Here is a 9,392-nt window from a genome sequence, read left to right as displayed (position 1 = left end):
ATGAGTGTGATAACAGGAACCTTACTTCGCCTGGAGGGCGAAGATCATGATTGTGCACAATTATCACTTGTGTAACTACCCACTGACCATTTTTAAAGTTCCAGGTAACCACCATCCGAGGTTGGCAACCTGTCTTGATTGTGTAATTCCCTCTTCTGTGTGTTGTGTCTCTAGCTCAGTTGGTGCATTCTGACTCGTTTTATACTTCCTTCTTTTAGCCCCTCGGCTGTTGGTTTCCTCCTGTTTCTAGGCTTGCCATGTTGGGGAACGTTGCAAAAAATAAAAAAAATTGTACGCTTCACCAAGATCAATCTATGGAGTCATCTAGCAACGAGAGAGAGGATAGCATCTACATACCCTTGTAGATCGCGCACGGAAGCGTTCAAGAGAACGGGGTTGAGGGAGTCGTACTCGTCGTGATCCAAATCACCGATGATCCTAGTGCTGAACGGACAGCAGCTCCGCGTTCAACACACGTACGGTTGGGAAGACGTCTCCTCCTTCTTGATCCAGCAAGGGGGAAGGAGAGGTTGATGGAGATCCAGCAGCACAACGGCGTGGTGGTGGAAGTAGCAGCGATCTCGACAGGGCTTCGCCGAGCTCTACGAGAGGGAGAGGTATTGCAGAGGGAGAGGGAGGCGCCAGGAGCAGGGGTGCGCAGCCCTCCCTCCCCCTCTTTGTATAGGGGCCCTGGGAATGCGCCGGCCCCCTAGAGATTGGATCTCAAGGGGGGGCGGCGGCGGCCAAGGGGGTGGCTTGTCCCCCAAGCCAAGTGGGGCGCCCCCCACCCCTAGGGTTTCCAACCCTAGGCGCAGGGGGAGGCCCAAGGGGGGCGCACCAGCCCACCAGAGGCTGGTTCCCCTTCCCACTTCAGCCCATGGGGCCCTCCGGGATAGGTGGCCCCACCCGGTGGACCCCCGGGACCCTTCCGGTTGTCCCGGTACAATACCAGTGACCCCCGAAACTTTCCCGATGGCCGAAACTGGACTTCCTATATATAATTCTTCACCTCCGGACCATTTCGGAACTCCTCATGACGTACGGGATCTCATCCGGGACTCCGAAAAACTTTCGGGTTACTGCATACTAATATCTCTACAACCCTAGCGTCACCGAACCTTAAGTGTGTAGACCCTACGGGTTCGGGAGACACGCAGACATGACCGAGATGACTCTCCGGTCAATAACCAACAGCGGGATCTGGATACCCATTTTGGCTCCCACATGCTCCTCAATGATCTCATTGGATGAACCACGATGTCGAGGATTCAAGTAATCCCGTATACAATTCCCTTTATCAGTCGGTACGTTACTTGCCCGAGATTCGATCGTCGGTATCCCAATACCTCGTTCAATCTCGTTATTGGCAAGTCACTTTACTCGTACCGTAATGCATGATCCCGTGACCAAACACTTGGTCACATTGAGCTCATTATGATGATGCATTACCGAGTGGGCCCAGAGATACCTCTCCGTCATACGGAGTGACAAATCCCAGTCTCGATCCGTGTCAACCCAACAGATACTTTTGGGGATACCCGTAGTATACCTTTATAGTCACTCAGTTATGTTGTGACTTTTGGTACACCCAAAGCACTCCTACGTCATCCGGGAGTTACACGATCTCATGGTCTAAGGAAATGGTACTTGACATTGGAAAAGCTCTAGCAAACGAACTACACGATCTTGTGTTGTGCTTAGGATTGGGTCTTGTCCATCACATCATTCTCCTAATGATGTGATCTCGTTATCAAGGACATCCAATGTCCATAGTCAGGAAACCATGACTATCTGTTGATCAATGAGCTAGTCAACTAGAGGCTCGCTAGGGACATGTTGTGGTCTATGTATTCACACGTGTATTACGATTTCCGGATAACACAATTATAGCATGAATAACAGAATTATCATGAAGAAGGAAATATAATAATAATCATTTTATTATTGCCTCTAGGGCATATTTCCAACAGTGTCCCACTTGCACTAGAGTCAATAATCTAGTTACATTGTGATGAATCGAACACCCATAGAGTTCTGGTCTTGATCATGTTTTGCTCGCGGAAGAGGTTTAGTCAACAGATCTGCGACATTCAGATCCGTATGCACTTTGTAAATATCTATGTCTCCATCTTGAACATTTTCAGGAATGGATTTGAAGCTACGCTTGATGTGCCTGGTCTTCTTGTGAAACCTGGGCTCCTTGGCAAGGGCAATAGCTCCAGTGTTGTCACAGAAGAGAGTGATCGGCCCCGACGCATTGGGTATGACTCCTAGGTCGGTGATGAACTCCTTCATCCAGATTGCTTCATGCGCTGCCTTCAAGGCTGCCATGTACTCCGCTTCACATGTAGATCCCGCCACGACGCTTTGCTTGCAACTGCACCAGCTTACTGCCCCTCCGTTCAAAATATACACGTATCCGGTCTGTGACTTGGAGTCATCCAGATCTGTGTCGAAGCTAGCGTCGACATAACCCTTTACGATGAGCTCTTCGTCACCTCCATAAATGAGAAACATATCCTTAGTCCTTTTCAGGTACTTCAGGATATTCTTGATCGCTGTCCGGTGTTCCATGCCGGGATTACTTTGGTACCTTCCTACAAAACTTACGGCAAGGTTTACATCAGGTCTGGTACACAGCATGGCATACATAATAGACCCTATAGCCGAGGCATAGGGGATGACACTCATCTTTTCTCTATCTTCTGTCGTGGTCGGGCATTGAGCCGAGCTCAATTTCACACCTTGCAACACAGGCAAGAACTCCTTCTTGGACTGATCCATATTGAACTTCTTCAATATCTTATCAAGGTATGTGCTTTGTGAAAGACCTATGAGGCGTCTCGATCTATCCCTATAGATCTTGATGCCTAATATGTAAGCAGCTTCTCCAAGGTCCTTCATTGAAAAACACTTATTCAAGTAGGCCTTAATGCTGTCCAAAAGTTCTATATCATTTCCCATCAAAAGTATGTCATCTACATATAATATGAGAAATACTACAGAGCTCCCACTCACTTTCTTGTAAATGCAGGCTTCTTCATAAGTCTGCATAAACCCAAACGCTTTGATCATCTCATCAAAGTGAATGTTCCAACTCCGAGATGCTTGCACCAGCCCATAAATGGATCGCTGGAGTTTGCATACCTTGTTAGCATTCTGAGGATCGACAAAACCTTCCGGCTGCATCATATACAGTTCTTCCTTAGGATAGCCGTTAAGGAATGCCGTTTTAACGTCCATTTGCCAAATCTCATAATCATAGTATGCGGCAATTGCTAACATGATTCGGACGGACTTCAGCTTCGCTACGGGAGAGAAAGTCTCATTGTAGTCAACGCCTTGAACTTGTTGATAACCCTTAGCGAAAAGTCGAGCTTTATAGATGGTAACATTATCGTCTGCGTCCGTCTTCTTCTTAAAGATCCATTTGTTTCTATCGCTCGCCGATCATTGGGCAAGTCTGTCAAAGTCCATACTTTGTTTTCATACATGGATCCTATCTCGGATTGCATGGCTTCAAGCCATTTGTTGGAATCTGGGCCCGCCATCGCTTCTTCGTAGTTCGAAGGTTCACCGTTGTCTAACAACATGATTTCCAGGACAGGGTTGCCATACCACTCTGGTGTGGAACGTGTCCTTGTGGACCTACGAAGTTCAGTAGTAACTTGATCCGAAGTACCTTGATCATCATCATTAACTTCCTCTCTAGTCGGTGTAGGCACCACAGGAACATCTTCCTGAGCTGCGCTACTTTCCGGTTCAAGAGGTAATACTTCCTCAAGTTCCACTTTCCTCCCACTTACTTCTTTCGAGAGAAACTCTTTCTCCAGAAAGGACCCGTTCTTGGCAACAAAGATCTTGCCTTCAGATCTTAGGTAGAAGGTATACCCAATGGTTTCCTTAGGGTATCCTATGAAGACGCATTTTTCCGACTTGGGTTCGAGCTTTTCAGGTTGAAGTTTCTTGACATAAGCATCGCATCCCCAAACTTTTAGAAACGATAGCTTAGGTTTCTTCCCAAACCATAATTCATACGGTGTCGTCTCAACGGATTTAGATGGTGCCCTATTTAAAGTGAATGTAGCTGTCTCTAGAGCGTATCCCCAAAATGATAGCGGTAAATCGATAAGAGACATCATAGATCGCACCATATCCAATAAAGTGCGATTACGACGTTCGGACACACCGTTACGCTGAGGTGTTCCAGGCGGCGTGAGTTGTGAAACAATTCCACATTTCCTTAAGTGCGTACCAAATTCGTGACTTAAATATTCTCCTCCATGATCTGATCGTAAGAACTTTATCTTTCGGTCACGTTGATTCTCTACCTCATTCTGAAATTCCTTGAACTTTTCAAAGGTCTCATACTTGTGTTTCATCAAGTAGACATACCCATATCTACTCAAGTCGTCAGTGAGAGTGAGAACATAACGATATCCTCCACGAGCCTCAATGCTCATTGGACTGCACACATCAGTATGTATTATTTCCAATAAGTTGGTTGCTCGCTCCATTGTTCTGGAGAACGGAGTCTTGGTCATTTTGCCCATGAGGCATGGTTCGCATGTGTCAAATGATTCATAACCGAGAGACTCTAAAAGTCCATCAGCATGAAGCTTCTTCATGCGCTTGACACCAATGTGACCAAGGCGGCAGTGCCACAAGTATGTGGGACTATCGTTATCAACTTTACATCTTTTTGTATTCACACTATGAATATGTGTAACATCACGTTCGAGATTCATTAAGAATAAACCATTGACCATCGGTGCATGACCATAAAACATATCTCTCATATAAATAGAATAACCATTATTCTCGGATTTAAATGAGTAGCCATCTCATATTAAACGAGATCCAGATACAATGTTCATGCTCAAAGCTGGCACTAAATAACAATTATTGAGGTTTAAAACTAATCCCGTAGGTAAATGTAGAGGTAGCGTGCCGACGGCGATCAAATCGACCTTGGAACCATTCCCGACGCGCATCGTCACCTCGTCCTTCGCCAGTCTCCGCTTATTCTGCAGCTCCTATTTTGAGTTACAAATATGAGCAACCGCACCGGTATCAAATACCCAGGAGCTACTACGAGTATTGGTAAGGTACACATCAATTACATGTATATCACATATACCTTTAGTGTTGCCGGCCTTCTTGTCCGCTAAGTATTTGGGGCAGTTCCGCTTCCAGTGTCCGCTTCCCTTGCAATAAAAGCACTCAGTCTCAGGTTTGGGTCCATTCTTTGGCTTCTTCCCGACGACAGGCTGCCCGGGCGCGGCAACTCCCTTGCCGTCCTTCTTGAAGTTCTCCTTACCCTTGCCTTTCTTGAACTTAGTGGTTTTATTGACCATCAACATTTGGTGTTCCTTTTTGATTTCCATCTCCGCTGATTTCAGCATTGAAAATACTTCAAGAATAGTTTTCACCATCCCCTGCATATTAAAGTTCATCACAAAGCTCTTGTAGCTAGGTGGGAGCGACTGAAGGATTCTGTCAATGACCGCCTCGTCCGGGAGGTTAATGTCCAGCTAGGACAGGCGGTTGTGCAACCCAGACATTTTGAGTATGTGCTCACTGACAGAACTATTCTCCTCCATCTTACAACTGTAGAACTTGTCGGAGACTTCATATCTCTCGACCCGGGCATGAGCTTGGAAAACCATTTTCAGCTCTTCGAACATCTCATATGCTCCGTGTTGCTCAAAACGCTTTTGGAGCCCCAATTCTAAGCAGTAAAGCATGTCGCACTGAACGAGGGAGTAATCATCAGCACGTGACTGCCAAGCGTTCATAACATCTTGGTTCTCTGGGATGGGTGCGTCACCTAGCGGTCCCTCTAGGACATATGCTTTCTTGGCAGCTATGAGGATGATCCTCAGGTTCCGGACACAGTCCGTATAGCTGCTGCCATCATCTTTCAGCTTGGTTTTCTCTAGGAACGCGTTGAAGTTGAGGTTGACATGAGCGTTGGCCATTTGATCTACAAGAAATTTTGCAAAGGTTTTTTAGACTAAGTTCATGATAATTAAGTTCATCTAATCAAATTATTTAATGAACTCCCACTCAGATTAGGCATCCCTCTAGTCATCTAAGTGATCCATGATCCGACTCAACTAGACCGTGTCCGATCATCACGTGAGACGGACTAGTCATCATCGGTGAACATCTCCATGTTGATCGTATCTTCCATACGACTCATGTTCGACCTTTTGGTCTCTTGTGTTCCGAGGCCATGTCTGTACATGCTAGGCTCGTCAAGTCAACCTAAGTGTTTTGCATGTGTAAATCTGTCTTACACCCATTGTATGTGAACGTTAGGCTCTATCACACCCGATCACCACGTGGTGCTTCGAAACAACAAACTTTCGCAATGGTGCACAGTTAGGGGGAACACTTTCTTAAAATTATTATGAGGGATCATCTTATTTACTACCATCGTTCTAAGCAAATAAGATGCAAAAACATGATAAACATCACATGCAATCAAATAGTGACATGATATGGTCAATATCATATTGCTCCTTTGATCTCCATCTTCGGGGCGCCATGATCATCTTCGTCACCGGCAAGACACCATGATCTCCATCATCATGATCTCCATCATCGTGTCTCCATGAAGTTGTTCGCCAACTATTACTTCTACTACTACGGCTAACGGTTTAGCAATAAAGTAAAGTAATTACATGGCGTTTATTCATTGACACGCAGGTCATACAATAATAAAGACAACTCCTATGGCTCCTGCCGGTTGTCATACTCATCGACATGCAAGTCATGATTCCTATTACAAGAACATGATCTCATACATCACATATATATCATTCATCACAAACTTTTGGCCATATCACATCACAAAGGCAAATGCTGCAAAAACAAGTTAGACGTCCTCTAATTGTTGATGCATGTTTTTACGTGGCTGCAATACGGTTCTAGCAAGAACGTTTCTTACCTACGTAAAAGCCACAACGTGATATGCCAATTTCTATTTAACCTTCATAAGGACCCTTTTCATCGAATCCGATCCGACTAAAGTGGGAGAGACAGACACCCGCTAGCCACCTTATGCAACTAGTGCATGTCAGTCGGTGGAACCTGTCTCACGTAAGCATACGTGTAAGGTTGTTCCGGGCCGCTTCATCCCACGATGCCGCCGAAACAAGATAATACTAGTAGTGGCAAGAAAATTGACAACATCTACGCCCACAACAAATTTGTGTTCTACTCGTGCAAAGAAAACTATGCATAGACCTAGCTGTGATACCACTGTTGGGGAACGTTGCAGAAAATAAAATTTTTCTACGCTTCACTAAGATCAATCTATGGAGTCATCTAGCAACGAGAGAGAGGATAGCATCTACATACCCTTTTAGATCACGCACGGAAGCGTTCAAGAGAACGGGGTTGAGGGAGTCGTACTCGTCGTGATCCAAATCACCGATGATCCTAGTGCTGAACGGACAGCACCTCTGCGTTTAACACACGTACGGTTGGGAAGACGTCTCCTCCTTCTTGATCCAGCAAGGGGGAAGGAGAGGTTGATGGAGATCCAGCAGCACAACGGCGTGATGGTGGAAGTAGCAGCGATCTCGACAGGGCTTCGCCGAGCTCTACGAGAGGGAGAGGTGTTGCAGAGGGAGAGGAAGGCGCCAGGAGCAGGGGTGCCTAGCCCTCCCTCCCCCCTCTTTATATAGGGGCCCTGGGGGGGCGCCGGCCCCCTAGAGATTGGATCTCAAGGGGGGGCGGCGGCCAAGGGGGTGGCTTGCCCCCCAAGCCAAGTGGGGCGCCCCCCATCCCTAGGGTTTCCAACCCTAGGCGCAGGGGGAGGCCCAAGGGGGGCGCACCAGCCCACCAGGGGCTGGTTCCCCTTCCCACTTCAGCCCATGGGGCCCTCCGGGATAGGTGTCCCCACCCGGTGGACTCCGGGACCCTTCCAGTGGTCCCGGTACAATACCGGTGACCCCCGAAACTTTCCTGATGGCCGAAACTGGACTTCCTATATATAATTCTTCACCTCTGGACCATTCCAGAACTCCTCGTGACATCCGGGATCTCATCCGGGACTCCGAACAACTTTCGGGTTACTGCATACTAATATCTCTACAACCCTAGCGTCACCGAACCTTAAGTGTGTAGACCCTACGGGTTCGGGAGACACGCAGACATGACCGAGACGACTCTCCGGTCAATAACCAACAGCGGGATCTGGATACCCATGTTGGCTCCCACATGCTCCTCGATGATCTCATCGGATGAACCACGATGTCGAGGATTCAAGTAATCCCGTATACAATTCCCTTTGTCAGTCGGTACATTACTTGCCAGAGATTCGATCGTCGGTATCCCAATACCTCGTTCAACCTGGTTGCCGGCAAGTCACTTTAATCGTACCGTAATGCATGATCCCGTGACCAAACACTTGGTCACATTGAGCTCATTATGATGATGCATTACCGAGTGGGCCCAGAGACACCTCTCCGTCATACGGAGTGGCAAATCCCAGTCTCGATCCATGTTAACCCAACAGATACTTTTGGGGATACCCGTAGTATACCTTTATAGTCACCCAGTTACGTTGTGACGTTTGGTACACCCAAAGCACTCCTACGGCATCCGGGATTTACACGATCTCATGGTCTAAGGAAATGATACTTGACATTGGAAAAGCTCTAGCAAACGAACTACACGATCTTGTGCTATGCTTAGGATTGGGTCTTGTCCATCACATCATTCTCCTAATGATGTGATCCTGTTATCAACGACATCCAATGTCCATAGTCAGGAAACCATGACTATCTGTTGATCAACGAGCTAGTCAACTAGAGGCTCACTAGGGACATGTTGTGGTCTATGTATTCACATGTGTATTACGATTCCCGGATAACACAATTATAGCATGAATAACAGACAATTATCATGAACAAGGAAATATAATAATAATCATTTTATTATTGCCTCTAGGGCATATTTCCAACATGCCAGTCCGGTTGCACTTCATTGTGAACCTTGTCATTTTGTTATTATCACCATCCTTTTTCATGGAGTGATAGTTTGCAACTTTATGTACTGAAAGACCTAGGATTGTTGGATACTCGTTATAGAATATGTGTGCATGAGCATTAGTTTCAAATGTCATGTCCAGAGCTGGCATATGGCTGCTCTCATCTTCTTGGTTGTGTATCTATGCCTTCGTTATACTTTCATTCTCCCGGAATATGTCTATATCCTCCTGAGATATATTCATTTTGATATTTTCAGTGCCGTCTACCAGCTTTTGTTGTCTGTTTGATGACTTTTCTATTACAGATCTCCCCCTTGATCATCTCTGTCAAAGTCTATCAATAGAACAGTACATGTGATTTGTTCATTACCTTTTTCTGCTCGAGGAA

This window comes from Triticum dicoccoides, chromosome 4B (genome assembly GCF_002162155.2).
Source record: "Triticum dicoccoides isolate Atlit2015 ecotype Zavitan chromosome 4B, WEW_v2.0, whole genome shotgun sequence".
Classification (NCBI taxonomy): Eukaryota; Viridiplantae; Streptophyta; class Magnoliopsida; order Poales; family Poaceae; genus Triticum; species Triticum dicoccoides.
The sequence above is the reverse complement of the archived record's forward strand: the minus strand, read 5'-3'. Positions refer to the sequence as shown.